The 27,690-nt window shown below is 37.5% G+C and overlaps 1 protein-coding gene across 17 annotated transcripts in view; it reads right to left on the reverse strand.

Annotated features, from left to right (window-relative positions):
- The window catches only part of LOC143648382 (uncharacterized), a 239,889-nt gene that overhangs the window by 122,833 nt on the left and 89,366 nt on the right, over nucleotides 1-27,690 (reverse strand). The window contains exon 3 of one of the 17 annotated variants that reach the window (XR_013158524.1): nucleotides 9,779-11,137. The exons of the other annotated variants lie outside the window; for them this stretch is intronic. The gene's annotated coding sequence lies outside the window, so the exon portion shown is untranslated. Of the gene's footprint in view, nucleotides 1-9,778; nucleotides 11,138-27,690 lie in introns of those variants that run through there. 17 annotated transcript variants of the gene reach the window in all.

Here is a 27,690-nt window from a genome sequence, read left to right on the forward strand (position 1 = left end):
ATCAAAACCACTATGAGATATCATTCCACACCTGTAAGAATGGCTGCTGTTAAACAATCAGGATATCACAAATGTTGGAGAGGATGTGGAAAAGATGGAACACTTATTCACTGCTTGTGGGAATATAAAATGGTACACCCACTGTAGGAAGACAGTTTGGCACTTTCTCAGAAAACTAAATATCAATTTGCCCTACAACCCAGCAATTCGGTATGTACCCAAAAGATCTGAAAGCAGTGACACAAACACATTTGCACACCATTCTAGTTTGCTAACTACCAGAATACAATATACCAGAAACAGGATGGCTTTTTTTTTTTTCACGGGCAGTCACTGGGAATTGAACCCAGGTCTCCAACATGGAAAGCGAGAATTCTGCCACTGAGTCACCATTGCACCACCCCAGCATGGCTTTTAAAAAGGGGAATTTAATAAGTTGCTAGTTTACAGTTCTAAGGCCAAGAAAATGTTCCAATTAAAGCAAGTCTATAAAAATGTCCAAGCTAAGGAATCTAGGGAAAGATAAATTCGTTCCAGAAGGCTGATGATGTTCAGCATTTCTGTCTCAGCTGGAGGGGCACATGGCAAGCATGGCAGTGTCTGCTAGCTTTCTCTCCAGGCCTCTTGCTTCATGAAGCTCCCTGGAAGGCATTTTCCTTCTTCATCTCCAGAGGTTGCTGGCCGGTGGACTCTGTGGTTCTCTCGTCCTTCTGTCATGGTTCTGCAGCTCTATCCTCATTCTCTAAATGAACTCTTTCCAAATATCTCCTCTCTTATAGGATTCCAGTAAACTAATCAAGACCTACAAGTTTTGGTATGCTGCATTCTCATTTTCATTTATTTCATGATATTTCCTAATTTCTCTTGTGATTTATTCTTTGACCCACTGTTTTTTTAACAGCATGTTGTTTAATTTCTACATTTTTGAGATTCCCAGTTCTCCCTCTTCAATTGATTTCTAGCTTCGTTCCACTGTAGTCAGAGAAGATAGTCTATACTTTTCTAATATTTTTAAATTTGTCAAGTTTTTCTGTGATCTTCCATATGGTCTATCCTAGAGAATGATCTGTGTGCGATTGAGAAGAATGTGTACTCTGCCATTGTTGGATGAAGTGGTCTATATGTGCCTGTTAAGTTTACTTGGTTTTTAATATTAAAGTCCTCTGTTTCTTTTTTGATCTTTTGTCTAGATGCTCTATCCATTATTCAAGGTGGTGTATTGAAGTCTACTTCAAACCTGTCAAGTTTGTTTCAAAATGTGGGGGCTCTGTTGTTGCTCATACTTTTATAATCATATTTTCTTGATGAATTGACCCTTTTGTCAAAATAAAGTGATCTTCTTAGCCCCTTTTTAACAGTTTTTGACTTAAAGTCTGTTTTTACCTGATATTAGTGTAGCCTCCACCATTGTCTTTTGATTACTATTTGCGGGGAATATATTTTTCCTTCCATTCACTTTTAACCTACTTGTGTTATCGAATTTAAGGTGAGTCTCTTTTAAACAGTATATAGTCAGGTCATGCTTTTTATGCACTCTGTTTATCTCTGTCTTTTGACTCATTAAAATTAAAATTCATTTACATTTAAAGTTAATGCCAGACTTTCTTTTGCCATTTTGCTATTTGATCTTTGTAAGTCTTATATACTTTTGTCCCTCAATTCTTCTATTACTGCCTATTTTTCTATTTTGTTAATCTTTTGTAATGAAACTTTTTAAGATTCGTTTTCATATCCATCTGTGCATATTTTTCCAATATTTTCCTTGGAGGAAGGCTAATCTCGAGCTACTTTATTCAACCATCTTCCTGGAAGTCTCAGTTTGTATGTACTACTGAAGTTAAGTTGGGATCAAACAAAATGAGACATCAAACCAAATACATTTAGGATGTTAAATTTAAACTGCAGGCTGTTGCCAGTACATAAAGGCTGCAGGCACTAACCTCTACACCCAGGCTACCTCTGTCCCCCTGCCCATACTGTCTCACAGCTTCACCCACCCCTCAAGCTCTGTGCATAAGTTTAGAGCACTCCTAGCCCATGCATGTACATGGACGCTCAATCACGTACGTCATTCAGCTCTGGGAACCACACTTCACTGGAGTCCTAGAACCGCACATATGCATGGCCCTCAGCCACACTTCTCAGCTCTGAGAAAGTGCTGACCTGCACAGCCAGGTCACATCTACTCCCAATCCATGAAGGCATGATGCCAACCTGCTACCAGAGCTCTATGCATGTGCACAAAAGGCCCTGTGCCTTAGGTCAGCGTATGCCAGGATTATACCCCCCAGACTGGTATACCTGCACAGCTACACCTTCCCTGGACGCTGGACACCCACATTCACAAACATCATCATAACATCCCAAACCTGTGCCTATCCCTGCTCTGAGATAATTCACTGCACTGAGTGCCCCACACTGTGCCCTGCTCCCGACTGTACAACCATTCCACAAACACAAGGCTTTAGACTACTGAAAGAAATCAACTCCCAAAGTAAATCAATCAAGATACTCCTGCCACAAGGCAGCAGCAGATCACTAAGAATATCACAATGCAGACAGATATAGCCCAGCCTAACGACCAAATTAAAACACCAGAGTAGACACAGATGTTGGAGCAACTAATTAAAGATGTTCATACAACTCTACTTAATAAAGTAAGTGGGATAGCAAATAACATAAAGGAGATCAAGAAGACAGTAGGAGAGTGGGCCATGGTGGCTTAGCAAGTAGAGGTCTTGCCTGCCATGCCGAAAACTTGGGTTTGATTCCTGGTGCCTGCCATGCCAAAAAAAAAAAAAAAAAAAAGAAGAAGAAGAAGAAGAAAACAGTAAAAGAGCATAAAGAGGAATTTGAAAGAGTAAATAGAAAAATAGCAGATATCACAGAGATTAAAGACTCTTTTGAGCAAACAAAAAACATACTAGAGGCACCCAACACCAGATTTGAAGAGACAGAAGAAAGAATAAGTGTTACAGAGGACAGGATAACTGACTTTGAAGACTCAAAACAGCAAATGGCAAAAAAAAAATGGAGAAAATTGAATTGAATCTCAGGGAAATGTTAGACAAAACAAAGCACTCAAATTTAAGAATCATTGGTGTCCCAGAAGGAGAAGAGAGGATTAAAGGGCTAGGAAGAGTAGTTGAGGATATAATGGGGGAAAACTTCCCAACCCTCATAAAGAACAAAAATATAAAATTCAAAGAAGCCCAACGAACTCCAAACAGAATAAATACAAGTAAGCCTTCCCCAAACATACTAATCAGTCTGTCAAATGTTGAAGAGAAGCAGAAAATCCTGAAAGTGGCAAGAGAAAAACAATCTACTACATACAAAACCAAACAAGGCTGAGTTCAAACTACTCAACTAGCACCCTGGAGGTAAGAAGGCAGTGGTATGATATATTCAAGATCCTGAAAGAGAAAGACTTCCAGTTAAGAATTCTGTACCCAGCAAAATTGTCCTTCAAAACTGAGGGAGAGAATAAGTTTTCACAGGCAAAGAAAAGTCCTGAAAGAATTTGTTAACAAGAGACCAGCCCTACAAGAAATACTAAAAAGAGTTCTGGCAACTGAAAAAAAAAAAAAAAAAAGACAGGAGAGGGAGGTCTGGAGGAGGGCACAGAATTGAAGAGTATCTAACACCTAGGGCCATGAGTTATTGTGACTACTACATGCAATTATCAGCTATTATTTGATATTGATATTAATGTAACTTTATCTTTGACTATTCTAAATTCATTCTCTTTTAAGTGTTTGCTTAGAAAGTAAGCAATGACCTCATCCTTAACTACTATTGTGAAATCAGTCATAGTGACTCAAATCCCTTTTCTCCACAAAAGAAAAATCAAAATTACTAAGGGTAATTTAAAAAATAGTATATACAAACTACGTTTCTACACCCCTCCATTCCCCACCTTTTTTTATTTCTTGTCACAAACTGTCCCCCATTTTTTGAAGGTTTCAAATCATTAGCCTCGCCCAAGTCTCTTCTCCCCCTATGCCTGTGAATGCTTCACTCTTGTCTTTGGTACTTTGCAGCATGACCAAGAAAGGTACAGACAGTGTTCAAGAAATTGACAGGAGTTTCTCTACTCTCCTGGAAGAGTAGCTAGACATGCCCACAGCCAGCAAAGAGACATTCAGATCCAAGAACAGTCCCTCTTGGAGACATTCAATCCCATGCCCTGCCCTAAATCAGGCCCAGCCAGTGAGGAGGCCCATTCATGTTTATTGTATGATCCTATGATCTAAGTTTAATATGTGACATGAGAAACTAGGAAAAGAAAAGACACCAATAAGAATTAGGGAGAAAAATGATCCTGCTGTGATCTTGGACAAATCTTCCAATTTCCATAGGCCTCATTTTTCTCAGCTATAAAGTAAAATAGTTGGATTAGATAGTACCAAAAATCTTCAGCAGGAACCAGTTTGTCCCAGACTGCCTGAGATTATCCTGATTTTAAAACTGTAATTCCTGCATCTTGGAAACTTTCCCCAGTTCCTGGTATTCCATCCCAGAAAGGTGTGTTGCCTTACTTCATTTTGGTCCATGAGGATGTACTAACTCAATGACTTGATACCCAAATATTTAAGTTTACTGTTTTGTTTAAATGGTAACAATTCCAACTTAATAATGCTTAAGTTAAGCAGAAATGAGAATTTTTTTTCCTATTACTCATTCAGGCCTGAGGCTTTGTATATTGTTCAATGTTTGTTGATGTAGCAAATAAGCACTAATAGAACCAAAGGTTGGGTTGCCTTTTCCTTGTGAAATTTTTAGGTTACAACCCTCTCTTCCTCTCCCCTTTCCCCTCCCCCCGCATGCTTGTTTTAACTCCCATTGTGATATGGCAACTGTGCTGTGGGCTTAGAGCACAATGACAAGATGACATCATTGAGCTTCTCAAAAGCTGTTCTCCCAATATCACTTACCTCAGGCAAAGTACCTGGCAATATCTAACACCTAGGGCCATGAGTTATTGTGTTTGCTACATGAAATTATCAGCTGTTATTTAATATTGATATTAATGTAACTTTATCTTTGACTACTCTAAATTCATTCTCTTTTCAGTGTTTGCTTAGAAAGTAAGCAATGACCTCATCTTTAACTACTATTCTGAAATCAGTCATAGTGACTCAAATTCTTTGTTTTCTCCACAAAAGAAAAATCAGATGACCTTTGCTCTAACCTTTGACTTGATATTTACAAAAGCTAATTATGGGGTGGGCCAACTCTCCTTTATCATTCAGGGACATTTGGCTAAAGTCTACACTTTAAATTAAAAAAAAAATAAAAGTCATTCAGAGAGCTGTTTAGGGCTGTTAACTCTATGATGAAATCTAGAGAAGATAGTTAATTGGGATTTTGGCCGTCAACATCGATTTTTTTCAAAACCAATCAAGTAGAACATGGAAGCAATACAAGTCAGCCATTAAAATCAGCATTTCAACTAACAAAACAGAATCCGTCATCTGGTGGTCTGGTGGTTAGAAGTCGTAGCAATACATAGTCTGACAGCCTTGGCATTAAACCTTTCTCACTTTCTACCACCACACCTTCTACAACTGCATCTGCAATAAAAAAACAGCAAGCAACTGTGAATTACTTAAACTGTAAATGTTACTTGGCTAATAAAGAGAAGAATACCCTTAAGACTGAGTGCAATCATATATCCAGACTGCACATAATTTACTTACCTTTAATATACTCTTTATACTTATAAATAAAGGTTATAAAAGGGTAAAAATCCAGAAGAGAAAAAAAGCATTAGGTAATTCAAACAATAATGAAGGCACACAGCATTCTTTCTCCTGAGGCCTTCCCCTGACAGTATTTTTCTCAGGGTTAAAGTAGAAGTTCCATTCCTTTTGTTCATTCCAGCCACCGCCCTTTAGCAATCTGAGTCTGAGCAAGACTGCCACACCCAATCGTGGGACAAAGGCAGGAATAAGGGGGACTTTGGGCACTTAGGTGGCTCTGATTTTATTTATCCATGTATATTTATACAGCTTGCATTGGTCTTGGTGATATGAAGGAGCAAATTAGTTGCTATTCTATAAACAAACAAATAAAACAGGGGGCTTAAAATTTGTGTGTGTTCTTAAATGCTATCTGATAAAAGTATCCTTTCCTAGAAAGAAAGGGATATGGCCAAAGGACTCGTTGATTCTCAGAAAAAGGGTGAATGCTGCCCCCTTTTGACTGATAAGAGCTATATAAACCACACTGCTATAAACCTAAAGCATAATGCACTGGACAGTGAGAATAAAGATCCTTATTTTTGTGAAATTTTGGAAACTGGAAGAGGGTTCAAAGCTTATCGAGCAAGACTCTCAATTTACTGGATTATTAGTCATCCTTCATCTAGGCTCCTGTATCCTTTTCATTGGAAACTCTGTTATAGAGTCTTAATTCTGCCTGAAGTAATCATTTGAGTTTATGGTCGTTTATCCCACTAGTGATAGATTCCATGAGAGTCTGGGCCATGTCTTTTTTATGCCTATGTAAAACTGCACAGTACTTACATCAGAGATTTGTGTAGAGCAGTTGCTCAAAAATGTATATTTATTAAAAGCAAATGTTCCATAATAGTTTGCCTGATTTAATAAATACCTCTGCCCATTAACAAAGCTCAAAATTCCATCTAGGGTTTAAAGTCAGGATCTTCAGATAGATGATGCTGTACTTTAATCTAGAAACTCCAAACTTTGAATATATATCCCCAATAAATTTATGCTCATTTATGAATTATAAGCATTTACTATGGAACTAATATATTTTATACATTAAAACATACACAGAAACAGAAAAATTAAAACCAGATATAAAAATAGTCATGCTATGGCAAAGAGAATGAACAATTTCATGCAGACATAGTGTTGCTAGAAACTAAACATGAAAGAGTGTGTACAATATGATTCTTCTTATATAAAACTCAATGGGGACATTGGGGAATAGGGACGGTGATTACTTTGGAGGAGTATTGATTCAAAGAACATGAGTGATTTATAAGATGATGCAAATGTTTTAATTGTTGACCTTGATGTTGTTGCACAAGTATGCTCAGTTCGCAAAATTTATTAAGCTATGCACTTATGACATGTGCCTTATCTGATATGTTACACTGCAATAAAAAACTTTTAGAAAATAGAATATTTTTCTCAAATACACATGGACTGCCTTGCATATTTCTTGTGGTAGGTATCCTCCATTTTGGATACCTCCGCTTTAATTAACTGAGTTAACCAAGCTCTTTTAGCTGCTGGTCAGACAAGAAGACGGCTTCCATATATGGAAATACTCTAGCAGGAATGCCTGTGCATCAGTTTCCAGTTGCTATAGCAACTACAGGACATCTATGCTCCTTAAGAAGGAGTATGTTCATCTTCTGCACCTCTCATGTCACTAAGGTATCACTGCTCACTTGGGGAAGTCATTTCATGCACATGAGCCTATCTTCCAGAGTGACGGAGAGCTTCCATACTGGAGAAACTCATGCTTGCCTCCCACAGTCTCAGATTTCTCATCTGTAAAATTAAAATGGAAACTGGACTTCCTGACCTTGTGTGTGAATAAGACAGGACCTAGCAACTTGTTGACTCAAATTTCAGTTGTTAGAGAAAATACCCTGCTCCAGGAACCAGAGGATCATGTCCTGTATCTGGATCTGCACTCATTAAAGTGAAACTTTAAATGTGTCACTAAGTCTCTCTCAGTCTTAAGTACCTCAACTGTAAAATGACCAGAAGGCTTTCCAGTCACAAACATAAGCATTCAGATGTGAATAAAGATTAAAAGAACAATGCAAAACCCTGCCAGCCAATGAATAGAGGTTCAGTTTATCCCTGCTTCATGATTAGAATTTTATGACTTGCTGACCAGTTGTTTCCTTGGCTTTTCATTTTATTACTACAATTTCCTGTGATAGTATAGTTTCCTGTTTTTTTCTACTGCCTCTGTTTTACCTTGCTTTACCACACAGTGTTGTTGGAACATGATACTTAAGAAAAGGATTCAGAGGAGACTCCAAAAAGGTCCTTTGTGACTAACTGGTTAATTCTGCTAAAAGGACACATCCTCTGACACACAAGATGAAAATTATGGTAGAAATAGAAAATTGAAAATGGTTTGGCCTGTGTTGAAAGGTGCAACTGGGAGAGGATATTTTAAAGGGAAGGATGTTGGTTATTAAATTTTCAGAAGAAAAGTTAGAACAATGCAAACCAATTGCTATAAAAAATGAGTTGCAGATGATGCTATTCAAGAAAAATCTATGGGATATTTTAAGCATAAGAAAGGCTAGCTAGCAAAACAGGAGATTAGACCTCAAGTATAAGTCTGCTTTTAGAGAATTATCAAATCCTCAAGGCAAGGAGGAATACTGCCAGAGGTAGATGGTCACAGAGACAGAAAATACATCAATGTCCAAATGTATATAATAATAATACATATAAAATATGTAAAGAATGGGTCAGAAAATATGTAAAGATGTTATGTACTATTCAAGACTCTGGACAATTGAACAGAACTAAAGAAGAAACAAAGAACTATGAAGTTGATATGCAACCTTTCTTATTTATCGCATTAATATTCTTGAGACAAGAGTTGAGTAAAACAAAGATTAGATTATGTTAAGGGCAGAGTAATGGATGAATATAATTGCATAGGAGAAATATGAGAAAGAGGAAGAAAATTGGAAATTAGAGATAGCTTTCAAAGACAATAAAAACAACAGAAAGAAGCAACCCAAGATAAGGATCCTTGTAGATAAGAATATAAAACAAAAAAAGCAAATATCTTCATCTGGGGAAAGTGAAAGGCCAACGCAAATGCCAAAACTGTCCACAGAAAAGGTCAGGGCTGTGATGAGTGGGCTAGCCCACAGTTGGATGGTAGTCATTTTAAGCTCACATTGGGGAATTCACCATATGAATACTACCTAGATTCAGGTGCAAAATTTCTTTAACAAATGATGGAGTTTTTTCAGAGAAATTGACTTTATAATGTAAGCAATATTTTTTTCTGGTTGGTGGGAAATACTTATAAACTCTTAAAGCTATATACTCCATTAAAGTATATATATATATATATATATATATATATATAAGGAATTTTTGTATGTCCTGAATGCAGAAAAAATTCACTTAGGTATATTATGTCCCAGATCAGTGCATCTCAAATTGTGAATATTAATCACCCAAGGATCTTGTTAAAATGCAGATCCTGATTCAGTAGATCTGGAGCCTGAGATTATGTATTTCAAGGATGCTCTTGGGTGACACACAAGACTGGTTGGTGGTCCCTGTGGCATACTTTGAGAATCAAAGTAAAGAGACACATTTTAAAAGTGGGGGGGGGGGACAAAAATATGAGACATATTACAAATCCCCATTAATTCCATCTACTCAGTGAATTATTAATTTAGTTAACAAGGATATCTAGATATAATTTCAGACCTCCAGGAATCCAGTCCACTTGAAGAGACACAACATTGTAGCTGTCCACACGACTCTGCACTATGACAGAAGTATGGATATAGTGCACAGAAGCCAGAAATTGCAAGTGGTTCAGAATTGCCTAAATGCAGAATATTTAGAATATGCAAGAAGATGAGGCTGGGCAGGGAGGCAAAGGCCACTGAAGTCTTAGTTCTCCATCCTGAGAAATTTGAACATCATCTAATAAGCAATGTTAAGTCATTAAAGGAATGAAGTAACATAATTAGCTATGTATATTTAAAAAGCCATTCTTGCTACAATATAGAGTATGGGTTATAAGAGAGAGCTTAGATTAACCAAACACTGAACATTTTGGAGAGGGATTTTTAAAAAATTATGAATACATAATAGAAGCTGTCTTAAGCGTCATTGATTTGAAAAGATTTTTATTTTTTATGCATTATTTAAAAACCAGCCTTCAAAAACCAGTTTATGGCTCATACCCTCATAAGGTCCTCCCAATTCCTTCCAAGAGGGTTTGCAAATTGTTCTTGAACAACCAACCATTTGCCATTCATGGATATGGGCTAAGCAACTCCATGCCTTGGCCAACTCCGCCCCAATCCCTATTAGGCATTGTTGTCTTCTCTACCACTCTTGTGACCTCAGACCACATCGACTAATATAAGCAAAACCTTCTACTGACATCAGTGGGTGGGTGGAGTCACTGCCTCCTGTTCTTCTTGGTAAAAGGGTCATTGCCTGTTCTTCTTGGTAATAGGGCACACTCCCACTTTGTAGACTTCTCGCTTCCCATCCTCATTCCCGAGAAAAGATCTCTACCCTTTTCCAAGTGTCTCTTCTCTCTATCACTAGATTCAGTTCCCACTCCTATCCCTGGATCCAGCTACATAGTAAAAGGACATAATAAAAACTGATATTGGCACAACTGATACAGTTTTGATTTGGAAAGGACCAACTACTCAGTGAAGTGACTGGAATGGCCAGAAAAATAAAACAAAATTCGATCTATAAGAAATTATTCTTTTCAAGCTAAATCTACCAGATTCTTGTCTTAGTTTGTGAAGCTGTTACGATAAATACCACAAATTGGTTTGGTTTAAACAGCGGGAATTCCTTTCTCAACTGTCAATGACTTCCTAATGGGCAAATATGACATCCCTTTCTATCTTGGCTTTTGTAATATTTGGTTCTTCCAGTTCTCCTTCTGTATATTGGTGGGCTATTGCTGCCATAGCAATTCGCAGCTCAAAACAACACCCATATATTATCTCATTGTACTTGAGTTAAGAGTGCATGGCAAGCTGTCCCTTGCTTTGGTCTTGGGGTAGCTCTCTGTCCAGTGCAATCCCAGGAGCTGAAGGAAAGAAACAGCCCCCAGTTCCTTCCAGGATTAGGAGAAAGGAGGTGAAGCAAAACATGAGAATGAGCTCAGGCCACCCATCTGTTCTAGCCTAGTGACTTACTAATAAAGGGTCCACCTGATTAAAGAAAAAAAAAAGAGTGCAGACACAGTGTGTTTCAGGTGGAACCTCTGCTCAGTGCCTTACAAGGCAGAAATCAAGGTTGACTGCACTCTTATCTGGAGGCTCTCAGGTAGAATCTGCTTCCAAGCTCTTTCAGGTTGTTAACAGAATTCAGTTCCTTAAGACTCATGTCCCTGTTTCCTTCATCTTAAAGACAACAAAGACAGGTCAAATTCTTCTTATGCTTCAATTCTCCAATTTCCTCTTCCGCTACCAGTTAGGGAAAGATCTCTTCTTTTAAGGGCTAGTATGATTAGATTTCCCACCTCAGTAATCCAGAATACTCTCCCTATTTTAAGGTCAGCAGATTAGTTATCTTAACAATATCACCATAATCCCTTTTGCCATTAAGGTAGGATATTCACAGTAGAAATATCAGAGGGCAAAGTCATAGGGGACAAAATTCTGCCTGGCACATTTTGATCATTGCAGTTTCTTTTTGGAATCCATTGCCAGTTTATCTCTACCTGCACCATGATTTTCAACACTGAATGCACATTACAATCACCTGGATCATAATCATTAAAAAGATTTCTTTGCTGCCCTATCCTTAAGACCAACTAAAGCAGAATCAGCTTATCAATTGATGGGCTTTTAATTATCACCTCTATGATAATAATTTTCCAGTTTGCATCTTCAACCCTGACCCCTTTTGTTAATTTGCAAACTGTAAGAATGCAATATACCAGAACTGGAATGGCATTTAAAAGGGGGAATTTAATAAGTTTACTAGTTTTCAGTTCTAAGCCTATAAAAATGCCCAAATTAAAGCATCCAAGAAAGATACCTTAATTCAAGAAAGGCCGATAGGGCGGGCCACGGTGGCTCAGCAGGCAAGAATGCTTGCCTGCCATGCCAGAGGACCCAGATTCGATTCCTGGTGCCTGCCCATGTAAAAAAAAAAAAAAAGAAAGAAAGAAAGGCCGATAGGTCAGGAACAGCTCTGTCAGCTGGGTAGTCATGTGGGTGGCATCTGCTGGTCCCTTGTTTCTGCGCTCTGTTGCTTTTGCCTTTGTTCCTATGGGGGTTCCTCACTTTGCTTTTCCAGGGCTGCCTTTTATCTCTTGGCTTCTCTTGGCTCCCTCCAGGTTCTGATTTGCTTAACATCTCATGATGATGTCTGCTGGGCTCTAAGCATCTCCAAGCATCTGTATCTCTGTTCTCCACATGTCCATACCTGTGCCAGCTCTGCTCTGAAGTTTCTGTTGGCTTTGTTGTTTCTGAGGCTTCTGTCATTTATGGCTCTCTCCAAAATGCTTCCTCTTTTAAAAGATTCCAGTAAACTAATCAAGACCCACCTGTAATGGGTAGAGCCACATCTCCATCTAAATGTAGGTCACACCCACAAATGGGCACGTCACATCTCTGTGGAGATAATCTAATCAAAACTTTCAACCTACAGTATTGAATCAGGATTAAAAGAAAGGGCTGCTCCCATAAGATTGGGTCAGGATTAAAATATGGCTTTTCTGGGGTACATAGTAGATTCAAACTAGCACAGCTGTCTTGCTGCATTCCAGACCCAAACGCCTCCTGATGAGGAAATCAGCAACTCCATCATCACCAGACCTTCAGGTCACATATTCTAAAAATTTTAATCACAGCTGAAAAATATTTTTAGTATCTTACTTCCCTAAAATACTACAATAACTCCCTTATAGAAGCAAAATATTTACTGAATAAATAATGTGGTCTGTTTTGAATACGTGTTATTGGTATCCTTTTCAAAAAGACTTTTGAAGTTTGCTAAGATATAACAAGATCCTTTTCTCCTCCCATTAAACAGTTGGTTTCATTTTCTCCACTTGCATATTTCACAAGGTCCGTCCTCACTCTGCCCACAAAGCAATTCTCAGAGGAAGTCTTAGGATATACTTTCGTATAAAGATAAGCATGCAATTTTGATGTTTTAAGGAATTGTAGGATAGTCTCCAGACTTTGGCTGTGAATACTCTGCTCCTTTCTGTGGTAATGCTGGTCAAAAAAGCAATAGTCTTGATTTTAAATTCTGAGTGTATTTTCCCCATAATAAACTAAGACAATGCAATATAGATGCTCTTAAAATTCAACATATCTAAAGCAAACCCACCAAGCAGTGTTTGAATTGCTCTTTAATTGTCAACCCATGCTGCAAGATTTTCACCAGAATTTTATAATATACAGAGCTCTCAGTATATTTGCTCTGAGCCAAATGTTGTTGAAGAAAATTATGGGAATCTACTCTCAATAGAAATTTTGGATTTTTTTTTTTTTTTGTTAAATCCTCAAAACATCACATAGCTTCCAAAAAGCTAATAGATACTATAAACATTGTTTTTCACAATATACACATTAATTTTATAATCAAAGAAGCAATGTAACCTTTAGATCTTAGAACTGGTCTTAGAGCCAGGTAAACTGAGTGCAAATTCCCATTGATTTCTTGACTGGCTATATGGTTTTGGATAAGTTACTAATCTTTCTGGGCCTTACTTTTCTCATCTGCAAAATAGGGATAATAGCGGTATCTTCTTAATGGGATGGTTCTGAAGATTAAATGAGTTAACACAGGGTAAATCACTTACAGCATAGTAAGCATTTTATAAATGCTAGCCATTATTTAAAATAAGAATTGGATGGATTTTTTTTTTAATTAAAAATTTAAAGTTACATGTTGAGTGAGACTTCTTTAGCTTACCCTATAGAAACACTATCACCAAAGGTATTCCAGCAGAGTGATTAAAGAACAAACAGACTTCTTGGGTTCAGATCCTAGCTCTGCCCCTTATTAAAATTAATTACATGACCTTACTTAAAATTGCTTATCCTTTCCTCACCTGCACAGCTGGGATAGTGGCATAGCTTACCTTATGAGATTACGGTGGGGCTTAAATCAATTCATATTTGTAAAGAACTTTGAACAAGACTTGGCACATAACACATACTACATATCATGCAAATGTAACTGTCATAACAAACTGAAAACAGATCATATTGAAAGTAATTCACTTGAAAGCAGCTTCCACAAAACCATAGTGTGAATGCTCATTAGAATTTATTCACTTGCTTGATCACAAAGCACTGACACAGCCAGTACACAATAACCAGGTACACAATACATTAAAGGTGGAGGATATGAAAGTTTTCAAGTCCATTGGCTTAAGGCCTGAAATATTCAGACCAGTACCTTTAAGGAAGTGCCTCAGGAGCCAGGTCCAAAGCTGATAGCAGATATGCTGGTCTCAGTGCAGTAGTGAGGGTGACATTGAATATTGCAGTACAACACAGGCATTGGAGCTGGGAGTCAGAGTGACCAGGTGTCAGCATGCCAAAGTGCATCTACATTGGATTTTTTATAAAAAGTGTCCCTGTGTCTGGCAAGAGCCAGTGTGTATCATATCCTAAGCATGAATTTCTGATTATCACTTGTTATAAAGATGTTTTTCTCAATTTATTTACATTATAATTGTGGTCAGCAAATTTACAGCATTTGGGGGATTCAAAATCATTAATATCATTTCAATACCCAATACTATATAAGCATGTAATAAATTTAAAATTGGTTACTTTAGTATGTCCTCAAGTTTTCTCAAGGATTAATATCATTGCTATAATAATAACCATTTGTGCTGGTTTGAAACTGTTCTGTACCCCAGAAAACCCATGTTATTTAATCCCAATTCAATATTGTTGGGAGGGATATTTTTTATTGTTTCCATGGAGATATGGGTGGTATCTTTCGATTAGGTGATTTCCATGGAAATGTATCTCCACCCATTCCAAATGGGGTCATTTGAGAGAGTTGGGGCAAGATGGTGGCTTAGTGAGGTGTGGAATTTAGTTAATCTCCCAGAGCAGCTAGTAAATAGCCAGGAACAGTACAGGACAACTGCTAGGACCACACAGCGTACACCAATCTCGACAAGCTGGACTAGCTAAGATCCCACGCAGAACTGTAAGTAAACCAGGGAGGCCAGTGCCCCTCCCTCATGGGTGTGGCAAGCTGGTTCCCTGAGGGGAAAGGAAACAGACTACTAGCAGCAAGGTTTTAGCTCAACTAAGTTCCTACTGAAAATAGGCCCCCAGCTTAGATAAACTTGGAATAAGAGCTAAAGGTACTAGAAGTTTTTGCAGAAAGGAGGCAGGGCTGATGCTTCAAAGAAACAAAAACAGAGGCTTTTTGAGTTTAAAAGCACAAAATACCAGAAAAGGGCTGGACTCTAGAAAGGGGGGCACATACAGCCTGGAGATGCATAGAGCAATGTACCAACTTAAGCTCTTGTTAGGTCAGGGGAACAGGGAAGGGCACTGCAACTGGAGCTGTGGAGGCTGTGTCGCTCCTCCCAACATGGCTTCTGGAACCGCCCCTTCTGGGACCTGACTTCCGGAGAACCGCCCCTTCCGGATGTCACCTGACCCCCTTGCTTAAAAACCGCCCACGCCATCATCCAGGCACTGACTCACCTCCCTCCATCTTGGGTTCGGTGAGCTCAGCCCAGGAGCGCAGAAATAAACCCACCCACTTTAAATTTCCCAGTCTACCGTCCTTCTTTCTCACCCTTTCGACTCCTAAACCTTTCAGCTCTTGATTAACAAACCTGAAGAACAGGGGCCCTGCTCTGAAAATGTGTTTTCTTTTTTGGGGGGGAGGGGTGCTTTGTTTCTACTACTTAACACCTCATTAGATAGAATTGCAAAGCTTCTCAGGCTTCAACTGTCCCGGGCAAGAGTGGAATTAAACTTGTCTGAGTGACAAAGAAAGGAGTTAATTTCCTAAAAGCTGTACCTTCCCCAAGAGAAAGGTGGGGCCCAGCTCAAGTGGAATCCCTCCCTCAAGAAGTTCAGCCCCGACTACAACATCCCTCTGTATCAATGCCCCCAGCAAGGAGAGACTGCTGAAGTTAAAGGTACTGCATTACTTTAAGATGGTGGGAAGCCCTAGGCAGACAAGTACTTCATACTGGGCATTATAGGAAAAGTACAGAGTCTAGAGACTTCATAGGAAAGACTGTCAACCTGCTGAGTCTCACCTTCAGGGAAAACTGATGCAGGTGACTCTTTCCTCCTGAGAGGAGACCAGTCCAGTCTAGGAAAATCTGACTGGGGACCATAATATTTGAGTACATCTTCCTCAAAAAAAAGTCTCCATATAGACAGGGCAAGAAACAGAAAAACAAGAACTGAAAAATTTTCATCAGTTGAACAGAACCGATGCTAGAGGTCTAGAATAAGCTGAACTGAATGTCAAAGAACAGATAGAAAATAAAGCCATCCAGCAAGAAAATTCTAGGTAAGAGAGTGAAAATAATCTCCAGAATAAACTAATTAAGGAAATCAAATGCTTACACACCAGCAAAAGATAATGAGTCATACCAGGAAAATTGAAGATGTGACCCAGTTAAAGGAACAAACCAACAATTCAAATGAGATACTGGAGTTGAAACAATTAATCCAGGGTGTTTGAAAAGACATAGAAAATCTCATCAAAAATCTAATCAATGGGTTGAGGGAAAATATAAAAAAAGGCATTAGGCAAACAAAAAGAAGAAATTGAAAGTTTGAAAAACAAATCACAGAACTCATGGGAATGAACGGCACAGGAGAAGAGATGAAAAAAATGATGGAAACCTAAAATAATAAATTTGAAGAGGCAGAAGAAAGGATTAGTGAACTAGAGGACTGGACATCTTAAGTCCAACACACAAAAGAAAATATAGGGAAAAGAATGGAAAAATATGAGCAGGGTCTCAGGGAATTGAATGACAGCATGAAGCACCTAAATATACATGTTGTGGGTCTCCCAGAAAGAGAAGAGAAGGGAAAAGGAGGATAAAGACTTATAGAGGAAATTATCATTGAAAATTTCCCATCTCTTATGAAAGACATAAAATTACAGGTCCAAGAAATGCAGCATACCCCAAACAGAATAGATCCAAATACACATACTCCAAGACACATACTAATCAGACTGTCAGATGTCAAACAGAAGGAGACAAACATTTTCAGGCAAACAATTGTTGATAGAATTTGTGACCAAGAGACTGGCTCTGCAAGAAATACTAAAGGGAGCACTAGGGACAGATAGGAAATGTTAGGGGAGAGAGAGTTCTGGATAATAGTGTTGCAATGGAGACTATCAGTAAAGTTAAAAAGAGAAAAAAAAAAAAATCCGAAATTCAAAATGGTAGAAGAAAGTACTGCCTTTACAGTAATAACACTAAATGTAATGGATTAAACTCTCCAATCAAAAGACATAGACAGGAAGAATGGATTAAAAAACTGGACCCAACTATATACTGTCTACAGGAGACTCTTTTTAGACCCAAGGACAAAAGTGGGTTGAAAATGAAAGATTGGGTTCATGCAAACATGATCAGAAAAGAGCAGGAGTAGCTATACTAATATCCAACAAAGTAGACTTCAAATGTAAAACAGTTAAAAGAGACAAAGAAGGACACTACGTATTAATAAGAGGAACAACTCAACAAGAAGAAACAAAATCATAAAAATTTATGCATTGAGCCAGAGCACTCCAAAATACATGAGGCAAACACTGAAAACACTGAAGGGAGAAATAGTCACCTCTACTGTAATAGTTGGAGACTTCAATTTCCCACTCTTATCAATGGATAGAACATTTAGACAGATGACCAATAAAGAAACAGAGAATTTGAATAATACAATGAATGAACTAGGCTTAACAGACATTTATAGAACACTATACCCCACAACAGCAGGAAACACCTTTTTCTCAAGTGCTCATGGATCATTCTCAAAGATAGACCATATGTTAGATCACAAAGCAAGTCTCAATAAATTTAAAAAGATTGAAATCATGCAAAGCACTTTCTTGGATCATAATGTAATGAAGTTGGAAATCAATAATGTGCAGACAGCCAGAAAATACACAAATACCTGGAGGCTAATCTACACTCTTAAACAACCAGCAGGTTAAGGAAGAAATTACAAGAAAAATCAGTAAATATCTTGAAGCAAATGAAAATGAAAACACAACATATCAGAACTTATGGGATGCAGCAAAGGCAGTGCTAAAAAGGAAATTTATTGCCTTAAATGCCTATATCAAGAAAGAAGAAAGAGCAAAAATCAAGGAATTAACTGATCACTTGGAAGAACTAGAGAGAGAATAGCAAACTAACTCCAAAGCAATCAAAAGCAAAAAAAAAAGTAGAAGAAGAAGATTAGAGCAGAAAGAAATAAATGAAATTGAGAACATGAAAACAATCAAGAAAATCAACAAAACCAGAAGTTGGTTTTTTGAGAAAATCAATAAAATTGATGGCCTCTTAGCAAGCTTCACAAAAAGAGAAAGAGAGAGGATGCAAATGAATAAAATCAGAAATGGAAGAGGAGACATAACTACTGATCACTCAGAAATAAAGGAGGTAATGAGAGGTAACTATGACCAACTATATGCTAATAAACTACACAGTGTAGATGAAATGTACAACTTCCTAGAAAGGCATGAACAACCAATATTGAATTAAAAAGAAACAGATGACCTCAACAAACCGACCACAAGTAAAGAGATTGAATCAGTAGTCAAGAAACTCCCAAGAAAGAAAAGTCCAGGACCAGATGGCTTCATACGTGAATTCCACCAAGCATTCAAGAAAGAATTCGTACCAATCCTGATCAAACTCTTCAAAAAAATTAAAGAGGAGGGAAGGCTACCTAACTCATTCTATGAAGCCAACATCACCCTCATACCAAAGCCAGACAAAAATGCTACAAGAAAAGAAAATTACAAACCAATCACTAGTGAATATAAATGCAAAAATCCTCAACAAAATTCTAGCAAATCAAATCCAGCAGCACATTAAAAAAATTAGACACTATGACCAAGTGGAATTTATTCCAGGTATGCAAAGATGGTTCAATATAAGAAAATCAATTAATGTAATACACCACATCAACAGATCAAAGCAGAAAAAACATGATGCAGTAAAGGCATTGGATTCAACATCCTTACTTGATGAAAACACTTCAAAGAATAGGAATAGAAGGGAGCTGCCTCAACATGATAAAGGGAATATATGAAAAACTCAAGCTAACATCATCTTCAATGAGGAAAAACAGAAAGCTTTCCCCTAAGATCAGGGACAAAACAAGGATGTCCTCTGTCATCACTGTTATTCAAAATTGTGTTGGAAGTTTTAGCCAGATCGATTAGACAAGAAAAAGAAATAAAAGGCACCCAAATTGGAAAGGAAGAAGTAAAACTCCAACTGCTTGTAGATGATATGATATTATATGTCAAAAACCCTGAAAAACCAACAGCAAAGCTATTAGAGCTAATAAATAAATACAGTAGAGTGGCAGAATAAAAGAGCAACACCCCAAAATAGGTAGTGTTTCTATACACTAGTAATGAGCAATCTGAGGAGGAAATCAAGGAAAAATTCCATTTACAATTGCAACCAAAATAATAAAATATTTAAGAATAAATTTAACTAAGGATACATAAGACCTATACAGAAAACTACAAGAAATTGCTAAGAGAAATCATGGGAGACCTAAATAAATGCAAGGGCATACAGGGTTCATGGATTGGAAGACTAAATATAGTTAAGATGTCAATTCTACCTAAATTGATTTATAAATTCAATGCAATACCAATTAAAATCCCCAAAACTTACTTTGCAGAAATAGAAAAACCAATAACCAAATTTATTTGGAAGGTCAGGGTGCCCCAGACAGCTAAAAATATCTTGAGAAAGAAAAATGAAGTGGGAGATGTGACAGTTTGAAAGGATTTATGTACCCTAGAAAAGCCACGTTTTAATCCTAATCAATCTTGTAAGAGCAACGGTTTCTTCTAATCCCTATTCAGCACTGTAGGTTGGAAACTTGATTAGGTTATCTCCACAGAGATGTGACTCAATTGTGGGTATTAAACCTTATTAGATGGAGGTGTGTCTCCATCCATTCTATGTGGGTCTTGATTAGTTTACTGGAACCCTATAAAAGGGGAAATATTTTGGAAAGAGTTCATTTTGAAAGGGGAAAGAGCTGCAGAACCATGACAGAATGATGAGAGAACCAGAGTCCACCAGCCAGTGACCTTTAGTGATGAAGAAGGAGAAGGCTGCTGGGGAGCTTCATGAAGTAAGAGATCTGGAGAAGAAGCAAATAGACATCACCCTGTTCACCATGTGCCTTTCCACTGAAGAGAGACCCTGGACTTCATTGGCTTCTTGAGGGTATCTTTCCCTGAATGCCTTAGAGCAGACATGTCTATAGACTTGCTTTTGGACCTTTCCATGGCCTTAGAACTGTACACTAGCAATTTATTAAATTCCTCTTTTTAAAAGCCATTCCAGTTCTGGTGGATTACATTCCAGCAGTTAGCAAATTAGAACAGGAGGTTTCACACTACCTAACTTTAAGGCATATTACAAAGCTACAGTGGCCAAAACAGCATGATACTGGCATAAAGATAAATATACTGACCAATAGAATCAAATAGAGTGTTCAGATATAGACCCTCCCATCTATGGACAGTTGATCTTCGATAAGGTGGTCAAACCAACTCACCTGGGACAGAGCAGATTTTTCAATAAGTGGTGCTTGGAAAACTGTTTATCCATATGCAAAAGAATGAAAGGGGATCCATGTCTCACACCCCATATTAAAATTAACTCAAAATGGATCAAAGACCTAAATATTAGAGCTAAGACCATAAAACTTTTAGAAGAAAATGTAGGGAAATATCTTTTAAAACTTGTATTAGGAGGCAGTTTCCTAGATCTTATAGCTTACTAAAAGTTTTATGGTCTTAGCTCTAATATTTTGGTCTTTGATCCATTTTGAGGTAATTTTAATAAAGGGTGTGAGATATGGATCCTCTTTCATTCTTTTGCATATGGATAAACAGTTTGCCAAAATGTAGGGAAATATCTCTTAAAACTTGTAATAGGAGGCAGTTTCCTAGATCTTACACCCAAAGCATGAGCACTGAAGAAAGAAGCAGATAAATGGGAACTCCTCAAAATTAAACATTTTTGTGCATCAAAGAACTTTGTCAAGAAAGTAAAAAGGGAGCCTATGCAATGGTAGTCAACATTTGGAAACCAAGTTTCAGATAAGGGTTTAGTGTCCAGAATATATAAAGATTCTTCAACTCAACAACAAAAAGGCAAACAACCCAATTTTAAAAAGGGGTAAAGACATGAAGAGACACTACTCAGAAGAGGAAATACACATGGCTAAAAGGCATGTGAAAAGATGCTCAACTTCATTGGTTATGAGGGAAATGCAAATCAAAACCACAATGAAATATCATCTCACACCCACTAGAATGGCCGTTATCAGAAAACAGAAAACAATTGCTGGAGAGACGAGGAGAAGGAGGCATACTTACCTGCTGTTGGTGGGAATGTAAAATGGTACAACCACTGTGTAAGGCAGTTTGGCGGGTCCTAAGGAAGCTATGTATAGAATTGCCATATGATCCTGCAATCCTATTGCTAGGCATCTATTTAGAGGACATGAGGACAAGGACACTAATTAACACTTGCACACTAAAGTTTATAGCAGCATTATTTATAATTGCCAAGAGATGGAAACAGCCCAAATGTCCATCAATGGATAAGTGGCTAAACAAGTTGTTGGTATATACATACAGTGGAATATTATGTAGATGTAAAACAGAATAAAGTCATGAAGCATGTACAACATGGATAGATCTTGAGGACATTATGCTGAGTGAAATTAGCCAGACACAAAGGACAATATTGTATGATCTTACCGATACGAATTAACATTTATGAGTGAACTTGGAGAATTTCAGTTAAGAACACAGGTTATCAGGAGATAGAAATAGGATAGAGATTGGGTAATTGGTACTGAAGAAATACAGATTATGCAACAGGACTGATTGTAAAAATTGAGAAATGGATAGCACAATACTACCTGATTGTAGCACAATAATATAAGTCTGCTGAATGAAGCTGAATGTGAGTATGATAGAGGGAGAAGAGCTGGGGGTACATATGAAACCAGAACGAAAGATAGAGGATAAAGACTGAGATGGTATAATTTAGGAAGCCTAGAGTATACAATGATGGTGATTAAATGTACAAATTAAAAAATGTTTTTGCATGAGGAAGAACAAAGGAATGTCAGTATTGCAGGGTGTTGAAAATAGATGGCATATGGAAAAAGTACAATCAATGCAAGCTAGGGTCTATAGTCAATGGTAACACTGTACTATGCTTCCAGTGAATGTAACAAAGGCATTTAGGCAAAATTAAATGCGAACAGGTGGGGGGATAGGGAAAGGGGTATGGATTCTTTGTGGAAGAAAAGGAAATGTCTTCAGATAGAATATGGTGGTGAAGGCATTTCTATACACTTAGGCTGGATTGTATGATGTGTGAATACAACTATTTAAAAATGAACAAAGAGAAATAAATGCTAGAGAAAATGATGCACCTATTCACTGTCGGTAGGGAAATAAGAGGTGCAGCCCCTTGGAGGGCAGTGTGGTGGTTCCACAGGAGGCTAGGGGTGGGTTTGCCATATATCCTGAAACCCTGCTGCTCAGTATATACCTGGAGTAGCTGAGTGTGGGGACATGAATGGATATTTGTACACTGGTGTCTCTGATGGCAGTGTCATGATCTACAGTGAATGGAGGTGGCCTAAGGTTACAACGACTGAGGAATGAAAGGGGGAACTATGGTGCATTCATACAATGAACTACAGAGTGGTGCAAGAAGGAATGAAATTGTGAGGCATGCAACTAGGTGAATGAACCTTAAGAACTGTGTGTTGAATGAAATGTCAGGAACAAAAAGACAAATATTATCATGCCTCAATCATATGGACTAACTATAATATAAAAATTCAGTGAAGTAAATTTGAGAGCACAGGATATCAGGTTGGGGCATACTGTAAATGGCCCTAGATTGTAAGCTCTTATAACAGTTATATATATTCAGGAGGTGTAACTATTAATTCTAAATTTTCAGATGCTGAGCTATTTGTATATAATGTGGTCTTTCCCAGGAATTTCCGATATTTATGTGACACCTGAGACTCAGAATTAGAGCTTTGAAGCTATGGAAGTCATCAGTGCCACGTACAGAAACTGTTTAAAAAGTTGAAAAAGTGATCAAACCAAGTAGAGCTATGAATGAAGCTGATTTGGATAGGACTAAGGTATATCAGAAGACTGGTACAGGATGATATCATCCATATTTTAAAACTTCAAATTCTGTGTGAGACTAAAAGGGGAGAAGTTTATTTGCTGCAAAATTCATATTTTGGGTAGTGCATTTCCTAATTTAACTTCTATGATCATTTAATTGAACACCATGAGTACATGGAATCTTGAATGGGGTGTGAGATTTTGTTGTTTTTTTCAGTCTAGTATGATGCCCTATAAATCCCGGAATGATCTGGACAGTGCATAAAGAAGTATTTGCAAAGTCCCCTTGGGAGGCTGGGGAGAAAGGAGGAAATAGTCAACTTTCCCATGTGGAGAATTTCTGGTATTCTCGCAAGCAGTGGGGACAACCAAATCAATAGGCTGAGCCCTCAATCTTGGGTTTTGCCCCTAAAAAACATATCCTTGTAAAGGATAGTCTAAGCCTACTTAAAATTAGGCCGAAGAGTCACCCCTAGAGAACTTCTTTTGTTGCTCAGATGTGGCCTCTCTCTCTAAGCCAACTCAGCAGGTGAACTCACTGCCATCTCCCCATTATGTGGGATATGACTTCCAGGGCGTAGATCTCCTTGGCAACATGGGACAGAAATCCCAGGTTGAGTCAGGACTTGACAACAAGAGATTGAGAAAACCTTCTCGACAAAAAGGGGAAAGAGAGAAATGAGACAAAATAAAATTTCAGTGGCTGAGAGATTTCAAACAGAGTTGAGAGGTTATCCTGGGGGTTAGTTTTATGCATTATATAGATATACCCTTTTTACTTTATGTTGTATTGGAGTAGCTAGAGGGAAACTGTAGAGCTGTGTTCCAGCAGCCTTGATTCTTGAGGAATGATTGTATAATGATACAACTTTTACAATGTGACTGTGTGATTGTGAAAATCTTGTGGCTGATGCTCCTTTTACCTAGGGTATAGACAGATGAGTAAAAATTATGGATAAATAATTAATAAATAATAGGGGGAACAAAGGTTAAAATAAATTTAGTAGATTGAAATACTAGTGGTCAATAAGAGGGAGATATAGGGGTATGGTTTGTATGAGGTTTTTTTATTTTTTATTTTTATTTGTTTTGCTTGAATGATGCAGATGTTCAAAAAAATGATCATGGTGATGAATACACAACTATGAGATGATATTGTGAGACGTTGATTTTATACCATATATGGGATGTTTGCATGTCAGGAATTTTTGTATGTTTGCATGTTAAATTTTTACAATAAAAAATTAAAAAAAAAAAAAAAGATGGGGTTATTTAATTGGAGTCCCTTAAGAAGGAAACAATTTGGAAAGCGCCAACAGAGCCCACAGCAAGAGATCTTTGGAGGTGCAGAAAGAAAATGCTAGCTTTCCCCCAAGGAAAGCTGTTTTAAGAAGCCAGTAGAGAAAGCTAGCAGACATTGCCATGTGACTTCCCAGTGAGAGAGGTGTCCAGAAACAAAAGACCCCAGCACATACTAGCCACATGCCTTCTTAGCTGACAGAGGTGTTCCAGATGACATTAGCCTTTCTTGAGTGAAGATAACTTTTTGTTGGTGCCTTAATTTAGACATTTTCACAGCCTTGGAACTGTAAATTTGCAATGTAATAAATTCCCTTTTTAAAAGCCATTCTGTCTCTGGTATATTGTATTCTAGTAGCTTTAGCAAACTAAAACAGAATTTAACTAATTTATATATTCAAATTCATTTAGAAAAGAATGACTTTTTAATTACCTTCTTAAAAAAAGTTTCCTATTTCTTTGCACAGTTTCCTGTTGTTTTATTTTGAAAATTGGAAATCTTTTTTTTTCTTTTGAAGGCTATTTCTCAAAGTTCTCAGGGTAAAGCATCTAATTGAAAAATTAATTAATGTGAATGTTCTACTCACCTTATGAGTAAGCTTCGTGTGCTCTCAACCTTCTGGCTCTTTCTTTTCTCATTATGAGCTTTCTGTCTTCGGGATTTTATTGCAACATTATTTCACATCTCATTTAAAATTTTATTATTTTACCTATTGTTTTAGTTTGTTAAAGTTGCTGTAATGCAACATACTAGAAAGCAGATTTATTAAGTTATAAGTTTACAGTTCTAAGGCCATAAAAATATCCAAACTAGGGCACCTGGACAAAGATACCTTGACTCAAGAAAGGCCAATGTCTGTCACGTGGGAAGGCTGGCATCTGCATCTTTTCGCATTTTCTGGTTTCAAACAGCTCCCTCAGCCCCTATGGATCCTTCTGGCTTCTGGCTTGTTTAACATTTCATGGGAAGACACATGGTGATGTCTGCCAGGCTCTGTATCTCCAAATGTCTGCATCTAAGCATCGGCTCTCTCTGTTGGCACTCCAGGGATTTCCAAATGTCTGCATCTCTGTCACTGCTAGTTCCTGTTTAGCTTCTGTCACATTTCCCTGGAAACAATCTAATCAAAGGTTCTACCCTACATAGTAGGTCTGGCCCCACAAAACTGGATCAGGATTGAAAGAAAATGGCTTTCTGGGGTACATAGTTTCAAATTAGCATACTTATAAAAAGTTCATTAGGATAAAATTTAAGCTAAGAAAATTTGAGCTTCATATATTTTCCTTCTCCTTATTCTAAAGAATGAGATAGAGAATCATTGTCATCTTTGCATCCATAAATGTGGTTTCCTCTACTTAACAGATTGAAATACACCTTTTAGAAATTAAAAATATAATAATTTAATGTCTAGAAAGTCTTTCTTTAAGAATATCATCTGATTCAAACTCAAATACCCTCTAGATTCTAAATCAAGATGTCTTTCAGTTCAATAAAATTGTCCATTAGTGATTTCTTAATATAATTTCCAGGCTGCCCTATCATATTTATCTATAGATTGGAGCTTTAGTTTCTTTTTCCTTTTCTTTCTGTATCTGTGTTTTTCCTTGCATTATTATGCATTTATAAAAGAAAAATGTAATTTTTGTTTATTATAAAGAAGCATCTTTCTATTTTACTTTAGACCATCTATATCTATAGTTTTTCTTAGTGTTTTCACTTTCTCTAGTATATTTACATATTCAACACAGTATTTTTGTATCATATGATAGCCATTTTTCCATTATTTGATGACTAAGAAAACATCACTGTTTCTTCTTCAAATATTTATATGTCCAATTTTTGATACTCAGTTTGCAGGCATTTGGAAACCTTTTATTATACATTCTTCTTCTCCTTCCCCTTTATTTTTTAAAATGAATTTAACCAGACAGAAGCACTCTGTATCATTCATCACTAGATTATTCTCCAAGAGACCTAGCCCACTTCTACACATTATTATTTAAAAGTTGTAATTTCACTTTAAATTCCTTGATCATCTTTTCTAATTGTAATAGCCCCAAAGGCAAATAATGGGACTTCCTAAAGACAATTCTCTGCCAGTAGTGACCTTCAGGTATGCTTCACAGGCTCCAACCTTGGAGCATGTAATTGACCAAGGGCCCTTCTAACTGCTGGGCTCTGCAATCTATGGCTGTGGTTACCCTGGGGCCATGCTTCCTAAAGGCTACACCCCAGCCAAACACTAAGCTGGCCCAGGTAACAAGACAGGTCCATTCTTAGCAGACATGGGATGCCTCTGGTGGTCAACACTGGCTCCAGGACTGCTCAGTGGGCCTTGTTTAAGTTGCTTGGCAATCTATGATACATCTTCCAGATTTTTCTTCCCTTGTCCTTCACTGAGAGTCAGAAGAACTGCATCTATTATGATGGCCTTTTTTGGCTTCCTCCCCATTTTCTCTTGCCAGCAGTTCTCCTAATTGAATTCTTGACTGTTAAATCCCTTCTTCGCAACTGTTTCTTGGAAGACCCAGATTAATATATTGCCATATATACCTGCAAATACCTACTATGTAGGTCTAATGTGAAAAAATACTGGGTTCCCCAGAAGGAAATTGAAAATGGCAGGGCACATCCCATGGAGCATTGGTCTAACTTAGTTCTTTAGTTTACAATTCAATAATCCTATCCCATTTCAAATTAGTCTGCTTTATTTTTTATTTTGTACTCCCTGTGGTAGAGAGATAATGTCCATATGATTCTTTAATGACAAATCAGTCCTTCTTTTATCAACTTCCAATTGTGCTTTAAATATACACAAGGACAAGGACAAGAATGGGTCCTGCTCATGTCTCCACCTGTATTTAGCGTTATCATCATCCACACTCTCTGTCCTGGCCACAATGACCATTCCATTCCTGGAACACACCAAGTGCCTTCCCCCAAGGTGTTCATCTCTGCTGATTTTTCTACCTGAATTCCTCCTGCCTCTTCTCGTTGTCTAATTAATCCCTACATCCTTCAAGTCTTAGTTTAAATGTTCCTGCTCAAAGAGGTTTTCCTTTGACCCCTTTCCTCACAAAATCAGTCATCAGCATCACACTGATTTTCTAATAAATCTTACTGTTTTTCCCTCATAGCACTGTTCACAATCTCAATTATCATAGCTTAATTTTTTATAGTATATTTAATATACTACTAGATTATAAGCAGCAATCTGTCAGGAATCATGACTATTCTGCTTTCCTT

Source organism: Tamandua tetradactyla, chromosome 10 (genome assembly GCF_023851605.1).
Source record: "Tamandua tetradactyla isolate mTamTet1 chromosome 10, mTamTet1.pri, whole genome shotgun sequence".
In the NCBI taxonomy this organism is placed as follows: Eukaryota; Metazoa; Chordata; class Mammalia; order Pilosa; family Myrmecophagidae; genus Tamandua; species Tamandua tetradactyla.